The sequence below is a fragment of the Ambystoma mexicanum genome, chromosome 6q (genome assembly GCF_040938575.1).
Source record: "Ambystoma mexicanum isolate Mex_15411 chromosome 6q, UKY_AmexF1_1, whole genome shotgun sequence".
Lineage (NCBI taxonomy): Eukaryota > Metazoa > Chordata > Amphibia > Caudata > Ambystomatidae > Ambystoma > Ambystoma mexicanum.
Window position 1 is genome coordinate 1,536,494,763 of NC_090937.1, and position 26,876 is coordinate 1,536,521,638.

The window sequence follows — 26,876 nt, forward strand, 5'->3', positions numbered from 1 at the left end:
CGCATCTGAAAGACAAAACAAGGTGCGTTTAAAGACATTGGGTAACTTTAATACTCACGTGCCATTACTCCTTTCCACATCTAACCCAGTGGGTATTCCGGCACCCTGCAGCCGCTCCGAACTTGTACCTGCAAAATAAAAAGACAGTTAGAGCGCATCGTGAAGCAGGCAACAAGCGCTTAATTACGTGCTTCCAGGCGCTTCTATTCATCACACGGGCTCCATCTTCAACTCACTTCAGCCCGTAATCCGCCATCGCCGGAACCCTGCAAAACAAGAAACATCATTACTAAAGACTTTAAAGACATTAGAATTACTCAAAACTTACCGTTCGTGCAGTAAACGACGGACAGCAGTCCTCTGAAGTCAAGAGGCCTGCTCCCCTTATCCAGTGAAGAAACTGGTTACAGCACCCTGCCCCGAGGCAGATGGAGAGCACAGCGTTCACTTACCTAAGGTGAGAGCGTTAACCTTTGGGGTTCTACAGGAGAAGAGAAAGGGAAGAAGAGAGAGACATTCAATAACCCAGTTCCTTAATCCCATATTTTCTATCTGCAGACATCTTACCCTTCGAGTCAGACATACAGTGCACAGAGGTCCAGCCCAAAGAGCCAGCCGTGTGTTACACATCACCTTTGAAGATACGGTATACGCCCAGTCAAGACCGGCGCCTCTACGGGAATCAGGTGAGCGTTACAGAACGCAAAGCCTACCACAAAACTCCCGTCCAGGCGCTATGGAAACCTCGGATACCGACCAGCTAGCCCAGTTACTTGGGGAACTTAGGGCAGAAGTGCATGCAGCCCGTCAGGAAACGAACGCTCTAAGAAGGGAACTGATTATTTCCAAGGAGCGAACAGATGATCTCGCTAGACAATTGCTACAGTCACAAGCCGGACAGACCCCGTTACCCGCATCTGGGGGAAATCTTCCTTCTACATCCTCTATGAATCCAGTGCAGATCAACCTACCTGGGAATGTACCTCTGGCTCCGCCCGAACGATTTTCTGGTGACCCAAAGAGGTTTGCAGTATTTATCAATCAGTGCCGGTTGCATTTCTTATGCCGGCCAGCAGCCTTTCCAACTGATCAAGCTAAAGTAGCTTTCGTGCTTTCGTACCTTAGTGGCAATGCGGCAGACTGGTCGATCCCTCTAGTAAATCAAGATGATCCGGTCCTCCATGATTTTCAAGCTTTTCAGCTCAGTATGGAAAAACTGTTCGCAAGACATTCACAGGGGCAGGCCTTGGACAATGAGCTTCTTTCGTTGCGACAAGGTAATCAAGACCTTTTGGCTTATATTGCGTCTTTCAACAGACTGATAGTGGAGACTCAATGGCCTGAGGACAAAAGGATTACGCTGTTTTATAGAGGTCTACGTGGAGAGCTCAAAGATGTTTTAGCCCAAGTAGTGAATCCCCCACAAGATTGTTCGGACTATATGGACTTAGTCGTTCAAATAGATCACAGACTGCAGAACAGGAAGACCGATCGTTCCAAGTTTGATGCTCGAGTATTTTCCAAACCGCCAACTCCTTCCAAAGGAGTAGACTCCGGGGAACCCATGCAAATAGGGGGTCTGAAAGGTCCTCTAACACAAAAGGAGCGGGAAAGGAGAAAACAGTTGCAATTATGCCTCGATTGCGGAAACTCAGGGCACTTTCTTCGAGACTGTCCGGTGAAACCTGCCAAGAAGGCAGTAGGAGCTGCAGTTACCAAGTTACAAACTCTGAGCAGGGAAACGACCTCGCCCGACAAGAATAGAGGTCCTCTTGCCGAGCGTGAAAACCAGTTCCGTGACCTCGCATTTCGTGATACCTATGGTCCTCATTAGCCCTGATAATCCAGATCGATTACATGCAATTGAAGCTTACGTCGACAGCGGTGCCATCGGCAATTATGTGGATCATGAAATGGTTTTGAGGATGAATCTAACTCTTTGTCCCAAGGCTGTAAAGGACGTCATTACTACGGTGGATGGTACGGAGTTAGCCTCCGGGCCAGTAACGCATACCACTCAAGAGGTGACGCTAGAAAGTCAAGATGGACACCATGAGAAGATCGTGTTCGATGTGATCAAGGCCCCTCAGTTTCAGATTATTCTAGGAATACCTTGGTTAGAGAAACACAATCCTCTGATCGATTGGCGAGCAAGAACGGTCCAGTTTCCAGAATGTGTCTCTACTTGTCACCCTCCACCTGGTGTTGCACTGGCAGCAATTTCTTCAGAGACTCCCCAGTTACCTCCCGAATACCTAGAATACCAAGATGTTTTCCGGAAGGATCAGGCTAACTCTCTACCTCCTCATAGGTCTTATGACTGCCAGATAGACCTGATACCTGGATCTACTCCTCCTTGTAGTAGAATTTATGCCCTCACCGAGCCTGAGAACCTTCACCTTCGACAATACCTGGATCAATACCTGGCAAATGGGTTTATTCGTCCTTCCAAGTCCCCTGCTTCTTCAGCTTTGTTCTTCGTTCCAAAAAAGGAAGGAGACCTTAGAACTTGTATAGATTATCGCTCCCTGAACCAGATCACCGTTAAGAATAGATATCCGTTACCTTTGATCCCTGAACTCCTGGACCAAGTCAGAAAAGCATGCATATATACAAAGCTGGATCTTAGAGGAGCTTACCACTTGGTACGAGTAAAAGAGGACGATGAATGGAAGACGGCCTTCCGCACCAAGTATGGGCTATTTGAATATCAGGTCATGCCCTTCGGACTTTGCAATGCCCCGGCCGCCTTTCAATATTTTATGAACGATGTCCTCAGAGAGCTCATAGATGTGTGTGTTGTTGTTTACATTGACGACATCCTCGTTTATTCTTCATCGGAATCTGAACATCGGAAACACGTGAAAATGGTCCTCGAAAGATTGCGTCAACACAAACTTTTCGCTAAGTTGGAAAAATGTGTTTTCAACGTGACTGAAGTTGAATTCTTGGGATTCATATTATCACCTGGCGGAGTGCGTATGGATTCAAAGAAGGTCGATGCAGTTCTCAAATGGCCATCACCATCCTCCGTAAAAGGTGTGCAAAGCATGTTAGGCTTCGCTAACTTTTACCGCAGGTTTATCCCCGAATTCTCTCGAATAGTCCAGCCCATCACTGCCTTGTTAAAGAAAAACAAACGTTTTGAATGGTCTACCGAGGCGGAACAAGCTTTCCAGGATTTGAAGACTAAATTTATCTCTGCACCAATCTTAAAACACCCTCGCCCCGAACTCCCCTACATCATGGAAACTGATGCTTCAAGCCTTGCCATGGGGGCAGTTCTATCACAAAAGGACCCGGTAACCAATCAGTTGCATCCCGTGGCATTTTGGTCCCGCAAATTCTCGCCTCCTGAATCAATTACACGATTACTGACAAGGAACTTCTGGCTATCAAGTCTGCCTTTAAGGCTTGGCGGCATTATCTGCTGGGGGCCCGACACACCGTTACTGTGATTACGGATCACCGAAACCTGCAATATTTGAAAACCGCAAAAGCCCAATCCTCTAGACAACTCCGTTGGGCATTATTCTTTGCCGAGTTTGACTTCATAATTACCTATCGACCTGGTACAAAGAACGGTAAAGCTGATGCCCTTTCTCGGATGGGAGTGGAAGAACACTTGATCAACCCTAAACCTGTACCAATCATTCCCGAACAAAGAATTCTGGGTGTAATCGCCACAGAATCCATAGAGGAAGTTAAGGATAAAGCCAGGCAACTTGTAACTCCAGCAGACATACAGAATTGGCATCTGCAGGGAAAGGACTTTGCAGTAAAGGACAACTTATTGTATTTCCAAGAACGATTATACCTACCCAGCACAGATTTACAGAAAAAAGTAATCTCTTGTTATCACGATTCTTTAATGGAAGGACATCCCGGTATGGCCAAGACCTCAGAAAAGATCAAGCGCTACTTCTGGTGGCCGTCTTGGAAAAAAGATATCAGAGACTTTATAATGTCCTGTGGAGTATGCGCCCAAAACAAGAGTCAAAAGGAAAGACCAGCAGGCCTCTTACGCCCTATTGACATCCCACCTCGCCCTTGGCATACGCTTTCTATGGACTTCATCACCGATCTACCTCCATGCTCCGGATACAATACGATTCTAGTAATCGTGGACTTATTCTCCAAGATGGCGCATTTCATTCCGCTCAAAGGCTTGCCAACAGCAGCAACTCTGGCCCGAGAATTTCTCGAAAACATCGTCCGACTGCACGGTTTTCCTTCGGTTCTAATTTCGGATCGAGGTAGTCAATTTATTTCTCATTTTTGGCGAAGTTGCTGTCGGTCGGCTCAAATTGATGTGAGACTATCGACCAGTCACCACCCTCAGACCGACGGACAAACCGAGAGGACCAATCAAACTCTGGAACAGTATTTACGCTGCATGCTGCAACAAACTGAAAAAACTTGGAAAGACATCCTTTGGATAGCCGAATATGCCTACAATAACTCTGTCCATTCGGGAACTGGGAAAACCCCGTTTTTTCTTTTGTACGGCAGTCACCCTCGAACCTCGGAGTTGGATCCCCTCCAAGATCTTGAAACACCAGCAGTAGACTACCTGCATTCTACAATCACCCAAGCCTTTAAGGAAGCTGTTTCTCACCTTCAAAGGGCTAAAGAACAATACAAGAAAGGAGCAGATCAACATCGGAAGGAAGCCCCTCAATATCAAGTAGGGGATCAAGTCTGGTTATCCACCAAATATCTACCTCTAAAAGGGCCACACACATTCAACCCAAGATACCTTGGTCCCTATTCCATCACTACCATAGTAAACCCAGTAGCGGTCAAGTTGGACTTGCCCCCGCACATGAAGATACATCCGGTCTTCCACGTCTCTCTATTAAAACCCGTGCAACCTCAAACCCGACTAACTAAATCTCCAAAACCTATCCTAGTTGATGGAGAACTCGAGTTTGAAGTCAAAAGCATTCTGGACTCCAAGATCTCCAAATCTAAACTATTTTACCTAATTGACTGGAAAGGCTACGGCCCCCAAGAGAGATCCTGGGAACCTGCTGAATATGTCCACGCTCCTCGCCTAATCAAAAGATTTCACCGAACATTTCCTGACAAGCCAAAACCCCCGGAGAAGCCCGGTTTGGGAGGGGCCTTGAGGGGGGGTACTGTCATGATCTCTGCTTCCAAAAGGTCAGGGTTTTCCCAACTCCCTTGGAAGCAGATCCATAACCCAGGTTCCGAGTGCCAACCAGTCCCAATTGGGACCTTTTGGACCCAGTCCTGGCGCCAGTGGCACCAGGCTCATAAATATGCCCAGTCCCAGTGCTGGAAGCGCCGGGCTCATAATGCTTGGGTGGACTTACCTGCAGCAGACCATGCTGCTTACTTGCCTGCCAGTTGAGCCTCTGATCCTCTTCTGTTTGGAACTACTTTTCCTGTTGGGTGGGGCAGGAGCCACTCCCTAGATTCAGAACACTGGAACTCTTCTGGAAAGCAGGAACTCTTTTCTTACCTAGGCGTGGCTGTGGAAGGAGACACCTAAGCACTACAGGAGGCTATTTATACCACACCCGATGGATGAATCTTGCTTTGCGTTATTCTGCATCCTCTGCAGCAGAACGCTCATCGTGTCTTCTGCATCTGATCCTGGGCCTAAGGAAAAAGGCTTACCATCCTGAATCCAGTCTTCTGCAACACCTATAAAGACAAGAAAGAACAGGTTAGCATTACGGTCTTCAGTGACAGCTCTTCACTTACCTGGTCCATCGGCTGTCACCAACGCCTCGCGCTGCATTCCGGCATCTGAAAGACAAAGGCTTACCTACTCTTCGTGCGCTCCGGAGGTCTTCACACTGCATTCTGGCATCTGAAAGACAAAAGCTTACCAACTCTTCGCACGCTCCGGAGGCCTTCGGCGCTGCATGCCGCATCTGAAAGACAAAACAAGGTGCGTTTAAAGACATTGGGGAACTTTAATACTCACGTGCCATTACTCCTTTCCACATCTAACCCAGTGGGTATTCCGGCACCCTGCAGCCGCTCCGAACTTGTACCTGCAAAATAAAAAGACAGTTAGAGCGCATCGTGAAGCAGGCAACAAGCGCTTACTTACGTGCTTCCAGGCGCTTCTATTCATCACACGGGCTCCATCTTCAACTCACTTCAGCCCGTCATCCGCCATCGCCGGAACCCTGCAAAACAAGAAACATCATTACTAAAGACTTTAAAGACATTAGAATTACTCGAAACTTACCGTTCGTGCAGTAAACGACGGACAGCAGTCCTCTGAAGTCAAGAGGCCTGCTCCCCTTATCCAGTGAAGAAGCTGGTTACAGCACCCTGCCCCGAGGCAGATGGAGAGCACAGCGTTCACTTACCTAAGGTGAGAGCGTTAACCTTTGGGGTTCTACAGGAGAAGAGAAAGGGAAGAAGAGAGAGACATTCAATAACCCAGTTCCTTAATCCCATATTTTCTATCTGCAGACATCTTACCCTTCGAGTCAGACATACAGTGCACAGAGGTCCAGCCCAAAGAGCCAGCCGTGTGTTACACATCACCTTTGAAGATACGGTATACGCCCAGTCAAGACCGGCGCCTCTACGGGAATCAGGTGAGCGTTACATTACAATGGACAACAGAAATATGCATTGCTCCAGTGTTAGGTTTCTCAGATTATCAAAGGGAATTCTTTATATTCTCACACTCCAATAGAGTGGTTATGACTGCAGTATTGACACAGAAGACAAGCATGGGACACTAGCCTCTAGCCTATTACAGTGAGAAATGAGACCCATTCACGAGAGGACACTATCCATGTGAACATGCATTGGCTGCAGCTGTATTTGCAGTGGATATCCCTGAAAGTATTACCATGGATGCAGCACCATTCTTTACATGGAGCATGCTCTCTTTGCAATACTGAAAAGACTGAAGAGCACACTAACAACACAGAGGGCTTCAGAGTACGAGGTGTTACTATCTAAACCAGCTTTCAAGATAGTTAGAGACAGACATGGATGTCAACCCAATTACCTTTCTCATCAATGTTTTACATGAGTGCGACTATGCACACAAAAGCACAGCAAACATAGAAGAATTCAGTGACACTCACAAGGTGCAGAAGGATGCACTTGAGGGGGTAGATGTGTTTTACATTGACAGGTCTTCAAAAATTGACCAAACAACTGGAGAAAGGCACACTGGGACAGCAGTCGTGAGACTGAGAGATAATGTGACAAGTGAGGTATTGAGGAGTGCACGCCTGCCGTCACATTACTCAGCACAAGCAGCAAAATTAGTGGCCTTAATATTGGCATTAGAGCACAGTAGAGAGAAGGAAGTGACGATTTACTCAGATTCAGTCTATGTGACATCCACAGTGCTTTCTGGGCTGTCACGTTGGATAAGGAGTGGCTACAGGTGTGCTGATGGGTCACCGATAAAGCACGCACTCCTGTTGGACAGACTGATAGAGGTCATACATCTCCAGAATGAATTGAAATAGTGAAGTTCCAAGCACACACAAAAGGGGAGGATCCCATCTCAAAGCAGCAGACGCAGAAGCAAAACACACTGCTATTTTGGGGACATTTTAGAAATGGAGACCTCATTGCATGTGCGTGATTATGCAAGAAGTATGATACTAATAGAAGGGTACACAATAACACTATCCAACCCATACAGGGAAGGAGGTGCTTGCTGCTCATATTGAAGAAACATGGTTCTGTCCTAACTTAGCGGAACACGGGGGCCAAATTCATGACTAATTGTCTAATGTGTAAACAATATACTGCAGGTCATTCATTGAAGGTATTGAGAGGAGCCATACCTTGCCCAGTGGGTCCTTTCCAACACCTGATTGTTGACTATGTGGACATGATCCAAGTTTTCCAAGGGTACCACTACATGATAGTGGTTGTGTGTCCATGTTCCCGTTGGATCGAGGGGGGTCCTTGTTCCTATCCTGATGCCTATAGAGCAACGAAATTCCTGGTCTGGGAGATATTCTCATGATGGGGCATGTGTGAGGTCTTGCGGTCTGACAATGGTCCTCACTTCACCAATGAGATGTTCTGGCACATTACAATGTTTATGGAATCCAACACAAATTCTCCTATGCCTATCACCTGCAAACAAACAGAATGTGTGAGCGCCTCAATGGCTTGCTCAAGGAGGCTATCGCCAAAATTAAGAAGACCCTGAATAAAAACTGGCTCCATTGCCTTACCTTAGCCTTGTTCACGCTGCGCAATAATCCTGGGTCCAACCACTATTTAACCGCACATGAGTTGGTGACAAGACGGCGCATGCGACTCCCCCTGACTCCTCCCTGTAGGGCTATAAAGGATACTGGAAATGTGCCTGATGTATTGGGTCGGGAAATAGATGAATACACAACTTCCCTGATTGCTAGTGCCTCTTGTATTTCTTACCATCTTAAATGACAACAGGAGAGGCCTGAAGCAGGACAAGAGAACAACAGCACCAAGACCAACAAGGAGTTACTTAAGCAGCCACTTTTGTATCCAGGTGATAGAGTTCTTTTGCGTAACGTTTCCCGCAAGTGGGATGCCTCTGGTTTACAGGCCCCCGTGTAGTAGAACTGTTAACTGAGAGAGTATTGAAGCTAATTGGGAAGACAACTTGGAATCACCTCGGTGACAGCAAGCCCTACAAACAGTGGTACTAGTACCAACATCGACAGGGCCAATGATCCACAAACAGAAGGGCAGAACAATAACCTGCAATCAGCACAGCCCAACAGAGGAGACCCAATGGTTACTCACTCACAGGCTGCAGAGTTAGGGCAAGGACTTCCTACACATCCAGAATGACGGTACACTCTTTTTTTTCTTTCCACACACATTCATCAGGAAAGTGCAACTGTTTTTATCGCATTTCTTCCGTGCTTCCCACTGATCCCCTTCCAAGGCCAATTTTTCCAATTTGTTAGAAGATCAAATAGAACACAGAGACATCACCCTGATGTGTATTTCTGTGTCTTCATAGCATATCTGGCCACAGTTTACCCACAACTAGGAAGAGGAAACCCATCCATACTTGCAGTCCTTGGAAACCCTAGAATTAAAGCTGTGTGGGAACAACTATTAATTTTTGGCATGGCAGACTACATGGTCTGCGGCGCTTGAATTAATACAATACTAATCCATTAACACTTGCTTTGCACATTTCAGGCAGGTAACTGATATCTTCTAGCTGAAGCTGCACCAGAATCCAAGCAGCACATGTAATGGATATGGTTATTTAAAAATGCTCATTTTCTTTTGTCTCTTATTTCCAAGTGAGGTTTTTGCTTTCATTTTTTGGCGAATATCCCTCGTCGCTAGTTATACAGCTGTATCCTCTACTAACATTACCCCAACTCCAGCAGGTGGAACGACCATGTCAGGTGGACAGGGGAGAACTGGAAGCACAGTAAGGAGAGGTAAGCGAGTGTTAATACATAAATGGGGGTGGATCTATATCTCACTGACACTGCTCTATTGTCTAATAACATGTGCTACAAGCAAGAGACAAAAGTAGGCAAAGAAACCACTAGGAGAACTGCTCTGTCTACTCACTAATCCCTATGCCATGAGTGCCTCCAGAACGTTTATAGCAACTGAAATACCAGCAGCAAGAGAACAATGCCTTATGTGCATGGTTACATCTGGAGGAAGATTCCAAGGGAAAACAGCAACATTGAGATGGATGTCCAAGGCAACATTCTCCCATGAAGACAGTTATATAAAGGCTATTGACATGATGAACAATTACTGACAACTAGACCAGATGATACAATACATAACTGACAGCCTGCAGAAAGGAGAGACAAAAACAATAACACTGAAGGCACTACCTTGCTCTAAGAGGGGGTTAAGGAAATAGCAGGAGAACCAGGATGATGGAAAATACCACACATGCTTGTCTATGGCCAGGTATATACAGCAGAATGATGGAATGACAGAGTAGAAGGTAGCAAGGCACACACCCTAGTGCAAGCACTGGTAAACAAAGACACAGGAGAAAGTGCCTGAAAGAATGGGATGCAAGAACCAAGTTTCTGATTTAGGTGGACAATGAAGCTGGACCAATGCATTTAATACCACTGAAGAAACCAGCATTATGTTAGCAGAATAACAGTGCAGTAAAGGTTGGATAAAACACATTGTAAGTACAGAGAATAGCATCTAGCAATGAAGTTGGCACAGTAGTATTGATGGATCCCTATTAGGCATGCAGATCCAAGGCATACGAGAAGCTGCCACCCAACTAGTGAGGAGTTTGCTCATTGGTACACATGAAAATATTGAATGGCATAATGCCTAGATGGGACGACCTTTTTTGTTTCTCAATCAACCCGTTACTGTTACCAAATGTAATAGGCAATGAATTTGACACATGATATAAGTATCACTAAATTTGAGCATATGGAAGACGTGTGTCTATGTTTAATCTCCAGTGACATATTAGATTTGACTTTCTATCTTTCTACACTAGACTATATACTTTTTGCTTATCTGGGTGACCTTTTGACATGTTGGCTTCAGAGTGCCAATGTTTAAATGTGCTAAATGAAACCTGTGATTCCCCCTATCTTGTAATATGTCCACATGAATAGGGAAACATATGTCTTGAACTTATCCACTGCATATTCTTTATAATGGCCTAGAACTGATGCCTTTGGAGTTAGCTATTGGTACCATAGTGATGCGTAATTAATTTTTTGGCATGCATGTTGTGTATTAACATCACATTTGTAAGATGAGAAGTCCCCCGTGGGATGGTTAAGATTCTGGAGGTGTATCTACCATAATTACACCTGAAACCAGCCCTAAAGTTAGATTATTGAAAGATTTGACCCTGACCGTTGGAGCATTTATAATGCCCCTGAAATAAACTAATCTTTGCAAAAATGGGGTTAAATACACAGTAAAACTACATCTCCCAATTTAGACCCGCGAATTGCTGCGCGAGATGCACGTGGTGGCGTTGTGACATCATCGCGCAATAACGTAGTGACGTCATTGCATGATTGCATGGTGACGTCATCACGCAGGGATGGATGTCCACGCACTTTAAAAGCGGCCATTTTGTGTGGTGGCACGATTGCAAATTCAACTGAAAAGAAATGCACACAGAGCAAATTGTTTACTTGGGTGAGTCAGACATCAAATTTTAATCTAGTTCTTTAATATCCTTCCTCTATTGGGGCTATAGAACTGAATGAGATTCAGTGTACCTTTTCTCAATAGAACTATGTTCTATCCCCATAGATGGAAATAAAGACTGGTTCCCTTCCAACTCCAGTGAGAGCGAGCATTCTGAATTTCTGAAGATCTATATTTGAGACATGCAGAAATAAACATATTTAAAGTAAGTGTGGTGGCTCCTCTATTACCACATATCCATATGACATGTGATACCTATTGGTTTCAAAATCCATTTATTGAGTAAGGTTTTCTTTTGTCCTCTCTTTTCTACCAAATTCTTTTGTAGCTGCCCATTGGTTCAGCACCTTTTGGCCAATCCACTGCATAAAACGTTTTAGTGATTACAATGGAGTGTGGACATGTTTGCCCTCTATTCCTCACAGGTAAGAAGAGGTCCTTCCATGACAAAAGAATACTGGTTGTCTACTCCCATGCTCAAACACTCATATAAAGTCCTAAGATAGTTCCCTCTGTCTCCATTTGTTATAGAATAGAAGGAAAAGTGGAGAGATCTTCCCCAAGAAAAGGAAATCTTCCTCCCCATCACCATTTGTTGGTACAATACAGTTTGTGGAAATGTCCCCCACAATCTATAAGGTATGTTAGAGAAAAATATATCCAGCCCCGTAGGTGGATTGGGATCCCCCTTATGAAGGTCTAATTATAAGATATAAGTGATAATAGATACATTTGAATACAAGTTCTAATAGCGTGTCTTTAAGTTACATTTAATCCTGCAATTGAGAGTCATTCGGTCTGAGGACTTCTCTTTTGTAGAACCCCTGCGTACCACCAACCCAAATGTGACCGCACTCCATTGTAAGGTCTGGCTTATGCACAACTGATCTGAAAACACAGAAGCAATCTGATATAGGTGGGGCTTGGAGTGGACGTTAATCCTGAAGATGTAGACCCTCTGATCAATGATAAATCTAAGACTGTAAAGTTTAATGATAAGTCTAAGCCCTCACTTATTACTGGGAAACAAGTCCAAATGAGCGATATACAGAACACTCTTAAGTGGCTAGCAGAGGCTTTGCCCCTGGCTATGAACAAACCCTGAATCTGCTCATTATTATCTTGGAACATCAGGGGTTTTGAACATTTCATTTCAGCGAATGGGTCATTACCTCTTATTATGAATTATCCTCTTTCTATGTTGCAAGAAACTTGGTTACTGACCCCCATCATAATAGACGGTTATAAATTATATCAGACTGCTGCAAAGAAATGCCGGGTTGGGAGACCTTATGGAGGACTAATGATCGGGGTTGGGTAATCAAGTGCATCCCGAGAAATACCCACCGAATTAGAGGATAATGTCAATGCGATGAAGGTGGTCATATCAACTAATAACAGCTGGGTTGAATTGTTGCTAGTCAATGTTTATATTCCTTATGATGCGTCAGCTAGAGAACAAATTCAAGACTGCCGACATGATCTGTTGAGTAGCTGGAAGAGTGAACGGAATAGTAATTTTATCATCCTGGCGGGTGATTTCAATTGTTTAATTAAAGGGGAAGGGGTACCATTAACAATAAGTCCCTACACCCACTTTCGCTTATGCAGCATAATCAAAGTGATGAGGAGGAAAAGAACTGGCTTTATTTTCTGAATAGCTGGGAGCTAGAATGTATTAATGGGCGAACAATGAGTGACTGCCCTGGGAAGTTTACCCGGCGGGCTGGTGATGCACGCCGTACGCTGGACTATGTTTTTACTAGTGCTGAAGTAGCATCTATGATTAAGGATTGCAGGATTCTGGAGATTCTGATTTTTTATTTATCCTGATAAACCCTACTAGCAATGTGCTTGTTAACCATGCTGCCACACGATTAGTGTGGTCTGAAAAAAACATCATAAGAGTTTACCATGATAGTGGGGTCTAGGTCAAATGTTATTAAGACCTGTTTATTACCATGTCACCTGAGAACCTGGAAGGGTGAATATATACCTTCACAGGTAAATATGCCACAAAAAAGCATTTAATGGTCATAAGAGACAAAGGGCCGACTTTGACTTGTGATAAAACTATAAGAGATGCTAAACGTACACTCAGAGGGGAAATAGGGAAAATGAAAACTACTACTAAATCCCTAATTTCAACACATAGTAAGATAAGAGAATAAATAAATCGATATTGGTTGTGGTCTAAACACTGGAAAAGATCTAAAAAGCTAGCGTGCTGGCAAAAGACTGTTAAAGTTATTTGCTCCAGAAATAGGCGCAACATCTGGGCACTACTGGGGAGGCAAGAGGGAGTAGAGTAACCACGCAAATTAATCCCATAGACGCTGAGGAATGGGTAGGTTTTCTTGAGAGACTAAATGGGAATTCGGGTGAAATTGCTGAAGTATTACCTATTGTAAAGCTAGCCCCCCCTCCCTTCCTAGTATGTTTGGAGGAATTAGTAGACAAAATTTCCCAACTTAAAGCTTCCTGTGCCCAGGGACCGAATGGTCTTTCTAATTTGGTTATGAAGAACAACCCGGCCTTTTGTGCGAACCTATTAAAAATTCTTTTTGAAAAGGTCCTTGAAGAGGGGAGAATTCCCGAGACCTGGCAGAAAGCAATCTTAGTACCGGTCTTTAAAAAAGGGAATAGATCTCATCCAGGAAATTACCATCTACTATCCATGCTGGACTGTTCGGGTAAACTATTTGACTCCTTACTTCTCCAGAGGCTACAGATCTGGGTCGATGATTCGGGTATTCTGGACCGATTTCAAAGCAGCTTCAGAGCCGGTTACTCGACTTCCCATAATCTGCTAATTATGAACAATCTCAGAGTCAAAGCCTTGTCACCTAATAATCCCCCACTATATGCATTATATATTGACTTTAAGGCGCCTTTGATACCGTCAATAGGGAGAAACTATGGAGGAAGCTGAAGGGAATGCGGTGCCCTGAGGGGCTGCTCCATTACCTACAGCTCCTTCATTGTAACACCACAGTACAGTTGAGGCTGGACGGAAGCGGAACCACCGCCAGAGCTGTAAAACAACTTAGGGGAGTGAAGCAGGGATGTGTGACTGCACCAACACTTTATAAACTGTTTGTGTCTGACATTCCTGAGTACATTCGTGATGTACATAATTGCCCCCCAAAACTCGGAACTCAGCACTGTATAGAAATGGCCTACGCAGATGATGTGGTAAGTTTTGACCACACATTTAGCGGAGTATTGCGATCGTTTCAGAAGCTCTAGGAATATGCGGAATTAAATGAACTGGTAATAAATCATACACAAACAGAACTGATTCTTTACTCTCATGCAAGGTTAGCCACCCTTAAATGAATTCATTATACCCACTTGTATAAATATCTGGGAGTGGAATTCAATTCAAACAGGAATTTCCACTCCTGAGTGCAAAATCGCAGAATAAAAGTGGCGCAACTAACTGCTATGATTTGTCAGTTTTCCCGCAACCAGAGTGGTTATTCTATCTGGGCGGCCAGTCAATTATACATTCAATTTCTGGTCCCAATGGTGATATATGGTCTGGAGGCTTTGATTAATATCAATCTGGATTGGCTCCAGATTATTGAGGGCAAGTTTTGGAGAAAGCTTTTGGGTCTCCCGCAAGGTATTCCGATGGCAATTCTGAGATTGGAATTGGGCCTGTCTTCCCTGAAATCCTTGGTCTTAAAGAAGCAAGTGGAACTCTATATTAAAACATATATGACCACTTTCAATCTTTTATTGGTGTCTGTGAAAGAGGACATGAGTATGAACAAAGCCTCTAAGTTTTTGGCAGAAATGACCACGCTATTTGAGAATATCGGATGGATTCCTAATTGGGAGGACAGTGCAGATCATCTGAAATACCTTCTGGGAGAGCGAATAAAGTTATGGGACTGGCAAAACAACTCTGCACATCTAGAAAGCCTAAGAAGTTATGGATTTATATCACATGTACTTTATACGTACCAAAGGGCTCAAGGGTACTTAAATTTATGTCCATCTGATAATTTAAGGCGTTTTATATTGCTTATGCGCCTTAACCACCTGCCAGTGTTAACAGTTATCGGCACTGAACGTGCTATACCTAAAACTGACCGCTTTTGCCAGATTTGTAAGTATAAAGCTGTACCTGAAACCACTAGACATGTTCTTATGTTGTGCCCCAAGTTAAGTTTATTTGATATTAAGCATTATAGCAGCTATGTTCATAACCTGGGCTATATTAAGGAAGACGAGTTCTGGTACATGTATATAAATACATTAAATGCAAGTCTCCAGCTGGCACTATATAGAATGTGGTATATGGTCAAGAGAAGACTGAAGGACTTTAATCCCTCCATTTAACAAAGGCTGATGAAGGGAACCTGAGCTTGGCGTTTATTAATTCTTACGGCTCGGGATGGAACCCAGTTTATTATTTTTAAGTGAAAGACTTTACGTGTATCTTGAGTTTAGAACTTATGATTGATGGATAGTGTACATTTTATATTCTTTATTATATTATTTATTCTACATTTATTCTTATTGTTGTTTGGTTAATTATGTATATCTGTATTTATTTGAGGATAGTGATTTGGTTGCTTACTCTATATTAGAATAAGTAACAGGCGGTATTGCATTAGTTTGCCGAACATTTTTGTTGACTAACTTGATGTTTTAGAAGTGTATTTAATTGTTTAAATTGCTCAATTATGTGTAAAGGATTTGTTTATAAAACTGTATCACATTAAATTAAAGAAATAGAGTGTCTTTAACCTACAGGGTTTGTATTTTTGAACATACTTGACAAAGAAGGAGTGATAGGAAAGAAGACTTTATCACCATTAATAAACACAAGCAACTATATACTCCTGATGAATGTCATACATTTACCTGTGTTCTAAGGACAGAAACTTGTGCAAGTTGGGTGCAGAAAACAATAACAGTATTTGTCTAAAAAAGCAAAACAACCCCAATGTGAAGTATCACATGGTGTTGATCTAGTTGTTGGAAGAATTAACCCATATTGTTGTATTTCTTGTGTTTCTGTGAAATATATGTGTTATATGTTTTTATGGAGTGTTATGTAATATGATCATTTTATGAGTATCAGCATTTATATGTTTAATAAAAAAACATTTTAACGTTCATGTGTGAATTTTGGGTACTAAATATACCCACTGTCATTGTACATTTTGGGTTCAGACACCAGTTAGTATACCTTCTTTTTGTATAATATATAGCTTATCCATGTGGTAAGAAGTGTATGATCCCCTAATACATGCTTTATGCCGTTTGAGAATAGTGTATTTTATGCAGGCCAGACAACAAGGAAAGTAAAGGAACAATGGAATGGGCACAAAAGCAACATAAGAACTACAAATGTATGTTCACCAGTAGCAAGACACTTCACAGAGCAGAGACACACAGTGGCACCGCTTGAGGTGATTGTATTAGAAGTAGTACAGAAATCACAAAGGGGAGGAAATCTAGGAAAGAAACTTGATCAAAGGAAACTGTATTGGACTGACAAATTGGACTGTTTGACCCCGAAGGGATGAACTAGGACTTCTATGTAGGTGTCTTTCTGTGAAATGTACGAAAAACGGATTCTCCATAATATTCTTACCATGAAGGAGTTGTTGCTAACACATGATTGTGCCTAACTAAAAAGTAGAGTCTCACCATTTACGGAAACCATGTAAATACCCACATGTAAGAGAAGGAGATGGTAGTCTGACATTCACTCTTTACTAGGTGGGAATACCTGAAAGACTCAGAGAATGCTATGGACCTGCTTATTGATGAATATGTATTATAATGGAATCATGGGATCTATGCTTAATGTTACAAATTCTAAAGACATTAATGCACATGCACATATGACTCTAGACAACCCTCTCACACCCGTTATGGGTTTGCATATACTAACTGGGTTGTATTAAACCATGTTGAATAATCTTCTACTGAATCTGACATTTCACACTCCAGTATCATCTGAGGACACACCCTCCTCAACCTACTTAGGTTTGCTATATATTATTTTGTGAACATTCAACTTTACCTTGTTATTTAGAAACCTATTAATGCAATAGAATCTTCTAAAGGGACCCTGTCTACCCTTTATTTGTAACTTCATGTTTATTTTTTATATACCTTTCATATATTTTTTTATTTATTTTTGTATTTAGCCAAAAATATTTGTTTTCACGAAAATCCACACCAAAAAAATCCAAAATATGAAAAGGCAGACACATATAAAAAATGACAAAGTAAGAAAAAAAAGAGTAAAAGGAGATAAAGTAAAATAGAAAAATAGTTTATTCAATACACTATTAAACAATATTAAAACACAGTAATTTCATCTTATCCATTCACAATTAAACACCATTCAGTTCATTCAATACTCTAAAAAAAGTCCCTAAGATAAAAATAGGTTATTCCTTGCAATTAATCTGAACCAGAAGTCCTCAGAGCTCAACCATTCAATTTTATGAACAAAACGTGCAAAATGCCTATACCTAAGCACCTTTGTTGCTATACAGCCAATTAACAGGTGTTTCAGATCTTGGGTCACCCTATCGCCACACAGAAACCCTCCTTGGGTGCCCCTTTCTTCTGAATTCTCTGTACTTCTTTAGTAAGATTTAGGTTGAGACGAAGTCACACAATTTACGACCTCCACCTTGGATTAGGAAAGTGATGTAAGTAAGGTAACACAAAACTCTTGATTTGTCCAGAATAGTAAACGCCTTAAAAGACTCTAAGTCACTAAACTTATAGACTTACTTTTCAACATGTTCCAATCCATTTTCATAAGTCTCATCTTAACCTTCATAGAATTCTCCCATAATTATTTTTCTGATTCATCACAATTCATAAGAATTTTACATACATCTTGTTTCATGACATTAAGGAAGTCACAAGAGCCCTTGTTTAAATGAGCTGCTATGTCAATATACAATCATCCGTTCCTGGGCAAAGTGACCAACCTATATAGAGCAAGGACCCTCCAGTCCAAGTAGGCACAAAGATATTGAAGGCCCAGCTCATAACTAAGACCGGCCATCGGGAGGGACAATGGAAGACCTAGAACCTCCTTCCATATATGTCCCTTCAGTCTCAACCAGTTTAGATAGAGGTCACTGGGATTAACTTCCACACCATACAATATTATGGTAATTAATTTCCCCTTGTAGAACTTAATCAGAGAAAGAAGTGTAAATCTACAGTGTGAGGAACTGATTCTTTTATCTGGCTTGTTAGTTGGACTATCTTCATGCCCATGTCTACTTCAAGAGCTTTTAACGAGGGTCAAGCTTTCAGATGGAGTCCCAAATATATTACCGCTTTTATGACAGGCAAGGAAATAGAGCACATTCCCCAGTTGAATTTTTTGGAGGTTTTTTTTCAATGGATTGCAGAAAGACATAATCATCCACTTGCTAGGATTAATAACCAGATCATTCACACCTGCACATTTTTCAAGAGTGGTGATCATGCGCTGGAGGCCTAGGGGAGTATAGTCAAGTAAGACTTTATCATACATGTAGGCCAGCCAATTGATTTTGTAATCTCCAATGCAAGGACTAGCTAGAGTGTGGGACAGGAGAGCTTCAGCTAAATCGGCCAGGTGAAGATTAAAAAAGGCACAAACCAATATACAGCCCTGCCTCTCACATTTCTCAGTTGAGATCTGTGTAGATAATTGACCGGACATATCCAGCCTGACCTGAATAGACTTGTTCATTCTTAAAGTGAACATGAGTATGTTCTTATATGGGAATACTAGCATATGTTGTACTAGCATAAAAATGTATGGGCATAGCCAGCATGAAAATGTTTTTAATACTGGCATATATTGTGGGGACCGAAATGTCAATGCATTGGGAAATGCGCTTGTACACATTTGGTGATCTGCATCTATTGTAATGTTTTTCATGAGTTAACCCTAAACCTTACACAACCGATTGAAAACTGTCTGACCTTTTACCCAATTGTTCACAAAAATTGTGTTGTGTAATGCACCATTTTAACCCATTATTCTAAATATTTTCTCATGGGAGGGAGAGGAATCCCACCGACTCGCTCAAACCCGTTTTCGTTAATTTGTGCCCTCGCTATGCTCAGTCCCACCACTTCTCTCTATGTTGAAACATTTATGCCCCTTCAGTGGCATAATTATCATGGACATCGTGCATATGTGGTGGCCCAGCCTGGCCCAGTGTGTGGCATGCCCTGTGCTCTGTTAAGGAACTTGGGCCGGGGGGCCTCAGCATGGCTCACAGGGGGGCCCCCAAATTCTGTGCTATGCCATTGATAGGTCTCTGCTCACCTTGAACGCATTCAAGTGTGATGTGAATGGTTGAGAGGGGTCGCAAACTATACCAGGACCCTGCTCTGGTGCCTCAAGACCTGATTCTCAGCTTGTGATAAAAAATGTGTGGGAATACGACATTCTCCCCATCAATTTCCAGCACCCCTGTGGTTTCGGTTGCTACCCCTGTATTAAAAAAGAAATAAAAAGTAATATATTTTTATTAATAATGCTTTTTAAACAGAAGCTCCTGAGCACTGGAATAGCAGGGCCCCCAACAGCCCCTGCGGTCTGGCAGGGCCATACCAGGTCTGGGAAGGCATAGCCCAGTCCTCACCCTCCAGGCTTCCAGCACAATAAGAAGCACTCAGTAGGAGTTGGAGCTGACCATTACATGTGGCACATGTCACATGCCACGTTCAGCTCCAACCCCTTCTCTCGCAGCTCATATACAGGAACCAGGAAACTCCCCCCTTCCTCCCCACACTGCTCCCTGTTAAAAAAGATTGAAGAAGAGTCATGTATCAAAGCCTAGGATATAAAGGTGTTATGTTCGGCTCTGGGTAGTGGGGGACAACATGTGGTTGCTGGTCAAATAACTTATAGATAAATGCTCACAGAGACAGGTGGCCTAAGCTTACACCTGAAAAATAGGTTTCTTCTATCGTAGCGGTAGCTAACTCTATAATCAGGGAATTTTGTTGATACAAAATTCTGGTCAATGCTTTAATGTTCAGGCCCTGCTCGTGCAGTATTTTACTCCTGGGTAAACAGACAGGGCATGCTTCCCCAGGTCAGTTCATTTTTGACTTGTTTAACACATCAATGCCACAGATAACAAGTACTTCTGTGTCCATTGATCTATAGATGCTTCATACACTAGCTCACTAGCTGTAGCCTGCATTAGAGATTTCGGTTACCCTGTTACAAGTACTGTATGATGTATGCTATACATATAGATCCCACGTCAAATCTGGAAAATAACATTTCCCAAATGTGTGATCTTGGACAAATCAGGCCTCCCTCTGTGCCTCGGTTCTTATATCTGGCTGACATGAGATCGCCTGGAAATACGGGTGCTAGACGCATCTGAAGGTCATGCACCATCACTTCCAATGATGTGTCTTGGGGGCGGGGTCAAATAACATTACTTCATGTGATATCATCAGAGGTCAAGGGTCGTGTGATGTCACTTGCGCTACCCCTGGCAATTTGGTGAAATGACATCCCTGGTTTCCTTTCTTTTTACATGCATACATCCTGATTCAAAAGTGCACATTTCTATCCACTGGCAAGGTATGGAAGAGAAGGGGGTGAAGGCTTTGAGTGGTGCTTGCTGTCCATGAGAGGAGCCCAAAGCTTGGTCTCCTTCCCCCGGGTTCACAAGAGGTATCCCTTCCTGCTTTCAGTACCTCCTCTCCTGGGTTCCTGGAAGAGAGAAGCCCTACAGTGCTAGCCACGTATCTCAATATTCACCAATCACAGTATTAAGCATGCTCCACAATGACTTGGCAGGAAAACTGCAAGAAGGGAGATTTGGGGAGGACCCGCTGTGAATCCACAGTGAGGGTGGGGAAACAAAGGAGGACCTGCTATGAACCCACAGTGAGGGTGGGGAAAACAAGGCACTGGATGGAGGCTTCACAGGCTCTGTGTTTTTTGTGTAGGCGAAGCTCTCTGCACCACCACACTACTTTCAAATCAACAATATTGTTTACAGTTATATAAACATGGCGCACACCTTCCCTGCACAGCCCAGGGCTGCGAGAGGAGGAAGTAGACGCCTTTGCTCGGCTGCCAGAGGGAGATGCTGCACAGCCACAACAGCTTAGGGGATAAATGTGCCTGCTGCATAGAGCAGGGTGCGTGCCACCTACAGAGGAGGTAGTGGTTGTGATGGGTGGCCCAATGGTCACGTTGTGTGTGTGCTAGTTGTTGCTGTGCGAGGAAGCGCTTCTCTAATAAAAGGGGCTCTGCTGGCACGTCAAAAGAACCGGCAACTCGTGTCTTTGTGTTATTGGTGAGTCACGTGATTGCTGCCTGTCTATTGCCCAGGCCTGGGTGCCCTCAGGACCGAGACTGCCATAGCTGGGGTGACTCCCTGCTCCACTGTGCCCAGCCCGGTGATCCGGGCTATGCAGGGTGATCCCTGCATCGCGAGTGCTGCGTGACCGCAGCGGACAAGTCCAGGTGGGTGATCCTGAGGCCTGGTGTGGCCCGCCCCGGTGACCGTAGGCGGGCCACCACAGTGGTACCCTCCAGATGTGGGTGGAAAGACGAGCGTAAACATGCACATGAGAAACACTTCTTATTTACAGCATGTGGCAGCATTTACTGCGCCTGCTTTTGCTATTAACATGCAGGAAATTGGTGCCTGCACTCATCGGATATGACAGTGCCAACATCCGTTTGCAGCAGCGTTCTTTACTACCTCCCAAAATCTGGCATGGTGGTCGTGTGCAGGCTGCTGTAGTGCTTGAATAGAGCCAAGTATACGTTATTTCGTGCCCATGCCAATAAAATGTGGCTGGGCAGGAAGGAAGTGGGTGCAAGCCAAATAAACAAGAGCATTGCATTCATGAAAACAAATAATGGATTGCACGACTTCCGAGCCACCGTAGACACATATGGGGGATTTTAGAAACAACATTGGCCATTTATCTGCCAAGGACAGATTATGCAATGCAGTTTATGCAAGGCTAGTACCCAGGCAGCAGAGCATTACTCTCAGAACATGTGTGAAGATTGGTGCCAAAGCAAGAGTAGGCAGGATTATCCATGGTCATTTCCAAGTTCGGATTTTTGACTGTGCTATGACAAGTGTCCGCTACCGCTGCACCTTACATCCATTGTGCACCAGTGCACTGAACGAAATGCACATGCACAGCAAGCTGCCATGTGCACCACACCCCCTAATCAATCAGCACTGTGCATGAACGCCCTCCGCTGTAAAGAGGAGACAGGATTTACATTTCACACACAGTACTCCCATGGGCAGCGGCTAAAACACTGAATTGCATTCAGTTGCCAGAATTTGCTTTGCAAATGAGCGCTGGCCAGACGCGCATTCCCAAAGTATGAACTATGTGCACACATTTGCCTACTGCAGCCGGCTCCGGTGCAGTCAGCCGCAATGCTTTAGAAACCTGGGATCAATCAGCAAATGACTAGACACATGTGCATTTGAATAAGCAACATATTTACATTTGTACTAGAGTCCTCTGTCGTGGCCGAACACTGGTGAGGGATGCTGGAGCTACAGTAGCACAGGGCACTCACAAGTGGACACAGAGCATCTTGGAGACGTCTGTGGGGGGTTTCTTGGAATGGCCTCTGACACTGGTGTGAGAGCACGTCTTCCTTTTATTATTAAAAGCAAATAAGTTGAGGAACCTTTTCACAATGGACACTCTTAAAATTCGACCTCAGCGCCCTATTTTATGTCGAAAAATTTGTGGTTGTCGCATGAACTTAGTAACGACGGAGTAAATATTGGTTCCTCCACTCCGTTTGCAAAAGAGTAGTAAAGGTTTTGTTACACTTATCACATTCATGCGCCAAATATTCAAAGAAAAAATCCCAGGCGTCTTTTTCAAATCAGGGCAAATGGTATTGGTCTGCGGACAGAATTTCACAGAACTAGGAACTGTAACAAAGAGGTTGGGATTGATCCCATGACTTATTCGAATTTGCTGAAAAGCTGTGTTCCAAATTACAAACCAATACCATTTGCCCTGATTTGAAAAAGATGGCTGGGTCCGTCGAAACATGTGTCATCATAATAGGGCACCTGTTCATAAAATACATTACTCTATAAAACATAATCCTATTGAGTCGGATTTTTCCTTTGAATATTTGGCGCATGAATGTGATAAGTGTAACAAAACCCTTACTATTCCTTTTATTATTAGTCTGGACTATTAGATGGCACTTTCGCCCAAACTATAAACTGAAACTATTGCATAAGAGTACAGGCAGGGAGAAATTGCATATGAGGAAGGACAAGAAGCTTGAAAGTGCTGTCTGGTTATTTGCCCACAGCCTTGACTTCCCATGGCCACACTAATCCCAATGGCCATTCCTACCAGTTCCTTCTCCTTCTCTCCCAAAACACCTCCTCATGGGAACTCTTTGAGCTCGTTTTACTCAAGCCTTACCATCAAACTTTGCACTGACAGTGCCTGTCAAGTAGTCTACTGAGAGTCAATTACTTAACTGGAGCTGTAAACAAGCTGCTGGTGTAGTAAAAATGTCTTAACCAGGTCTGCCTTCAGCCGCTCGATCTATAAGCCATCTGCATGTCCTTCAGTGAAGTCCTGTTAAAAACAAGCATTGGCAAAGCCGACATTTTAGGCTTGTGTATAAGTATTAGGCATTTGCCAGGCACTGCTTTTAGATGCCCAGGTACTCACACCATTTTGCACCATTGATGGCCAGTAAATACTACTACGGCTGTGCCTAGCAAGTGCCTTTCCCGTGCCTACACATAAACCTACACAAAATCCCAAACCGCTGGCATTGCCAATGCTTGTTTTAAGAGTGCTTGGATGGATAGAAATCGAGAAAATTGCATTATCTTTATCACAACTTTAAAGATTATAAAGATCCCTATGGCCTATGGCAGTGCCTGCTGGGCCTAGAGATCCAAGCTGCTCCTCACTGATGAGGCCCAATGAGGCCGAAACCTGTCTGATGATGCTTGTGTTGTTGTGCCAAAGGGATGTGGACTTGCAGTTCGGGCTGTACTGCCCCTTTAGGCGTGGGACTAATCCTGATTTGCATATGGTCTTTCCCCTTCTGTAATGGCTTGGCAGGGAAGAACGATGGTCTGGAGGGTTGCACAGAGCAATGTCAGCAGTTAATATTCATTCTAAACCTTCCAGCCATCACCTCTTTTGTTTTCCTATTAAGAGGCCTGTGTCAGGGCTGAAAGCACTTTTTTAATGCCCCTGTTTTGTGAACTTTATAATCAGAAGAAATACTATTTCTAAGACTGAAAATGATGACTAAAGGGGTGTGGGGCCTGCGCCTTCTCAGAGGATGCATGTGACTGTTCACAGACATTCAGTGAAGCTTTACTCGGATAATAAAATCCCCATTTCGATTGATCTGATGGGAGAAAAATCCGAGCACTTGTTGGTGATAGAATGTTGAGAACGATGGCTTCACAGGAGGGACAACGCTCTTCTTCTGTGGGTGGCAGTACACAGCTCCACAAGGAGAAGCAGGAGAAGGTTGAGTGGGTACCATTGGGCGGAGGCATGTTACCTGCCCATTCATGAAATGATGCCTCTGTGTCAAGTGATAATGATTAATGCCACAATTTGATACAGTGGAAGGGCATCCCTAGGACTAGCAACCAGCACTGAAGGTACCCTCCTACTCACAGTGGATTTCTGGAAGCATCGGACCCAGCGACACGCCCTGTGCTCAGCTCTGGTGTCAGTAGACTAACATTACTGTGATCAAACAGTCATGTATTCAACTAGGAGTCAGGTAAGGTCTCTTAAAATGTGGGCGGTCGGTTGCCCTCTTCTGACTATCAAGACTTTTGAGTCTGCATGATAAAAAATGCCTCAGTCAAACATGTCACAAGCACAAGGCAGCTTTTTCAGTGAAGTTTTGAGTGTTTAAAACGTATGGAAAAAAAAGTAAATACAATGAATACTCCATTATTTTTGCTCTTTAGAACACATGGTTACGTTTAGAATTTATCAGGTTGTCCAGTGATGGACTGGCCTACAAGGCTATCTGGAAATTGCCTTGTGGGCCTCTGTGCCATATGCCTCTTTTGTACTATGTATTTTTAACATTGCCGAATGGTATATGGGCAATGCTAATGTGAAAAAACGTGTGTTGTTGGAGATATTTATGCGGCAACCATCAGTACAGAGAATTCTCTCCCTCCCCAATCAGAAGAGCGCATTTTAAGTTCAATCTAGCCCTGTCTGTGTCTGGTATAGAACCACGGAGATCCCTCGCCCCTGTGCTGTGGATAAGGTAAGAGTCAGGCCAATGTGTAGAAAGAATACATATTTATTAATGAATAGAAAACGTAATATTTGCGCAAATAACACACCACTTCCTCTGTGGTACGAAACAAAGCTTCAATGCAGAGAAATCACTTTTTTAGTAATAAACATTAAGAAAAGATCTGAAATTAAAATGCATGTGCATTTTTGCTTTTGGAGGCTCCTATAAATAAAACATAGGTCAAATAAACAGTTCAAACCTTCTATCACACACAAAACTCCCTTAATGCCAACAATGATGCAGCACCTTTGAACATGCCAAGATCATAGGCTTGGCATTCTACATTACATGAAGTTTAATTTAAATAATACAGAACACTTTTCTATTTGAAAAAACTATTTCACACATACAGCGCTCTGTATTTTTAATCTCCCTGTGCACCAGGCAGCACAATAGACTTTTCAAACAAAGGACGTTTTACATATCCTGGAACAGAATGCAATGAAGACTTTCACTTCTATCTTTCACACTCTCTGTAGAGAGTGTGCTTTTCAAATCAGGGACTCCCCTCTATTTAGTCTGGCAAGACACTCTTCTGCCCCAGCACAGAAACCCAGATATCCAGTTTACAGTTCGCACCCCTCTGCTTTCAGGCAGGCTCTGAGGAATGGTGAATAGTTACGAATTTCGTTTTGAAAAGTACACCCATTCCCTTTAGGTAATTCTGCAGTTGGCCATAAGAAATCGGGGTACCGAAATACTTTAACAGATTATGGGCACCATTCATGGAATTAATTGTGTGCTGAAAAGTGATGTGCACACTTTTCAGCATGCAAAACTCCTTGTACTGATTAATGGATTAGACTTTGCATGTATTTCCGTAGCTTTGCACGGGTCGACCACGTCATTGCGTGCAGTCTAACGCTTTGCGCGAAACTCCACGCAAAGTGTGGGACGGGCCTACGCACCGAAATAAATAGGGGGTGGAGCATGATGCATATTCCCCATTCTCCCGTCAAAATGATGAAGAACAAAGAATTATGTGGGCGTGTTGAGGGACAGCCCATGCAAAGAAATGGTAAACCCATTGAAGCACAACCCCAACCGAATTCAAGGATTTTAACGCGCAACATCACATTGGGAAAAGTGACACGCAAATATTGTAATCTAACAATCCATTTCATAATCATAGGCTCCTTTCAGCACACCACTGCCATTGTTGGTGGCAAATCTCAGGCCACATAATCCCCCTGTCTCCACCAGGTTTTGGCCTGCATCACATCATGTGCATGTGTGCGTTGGCACATATACATGCCATGCACACTGCATGCAAGGCAGAGAGTGTGCCAGGAGTTTTATGTCACTGCACACATTCCCTGTGTACTTGGAGCCATTGATTGTGCGCATGTTGCACTAGCCCCTCCACGACTGACAGCACATTTACCGCAACTGG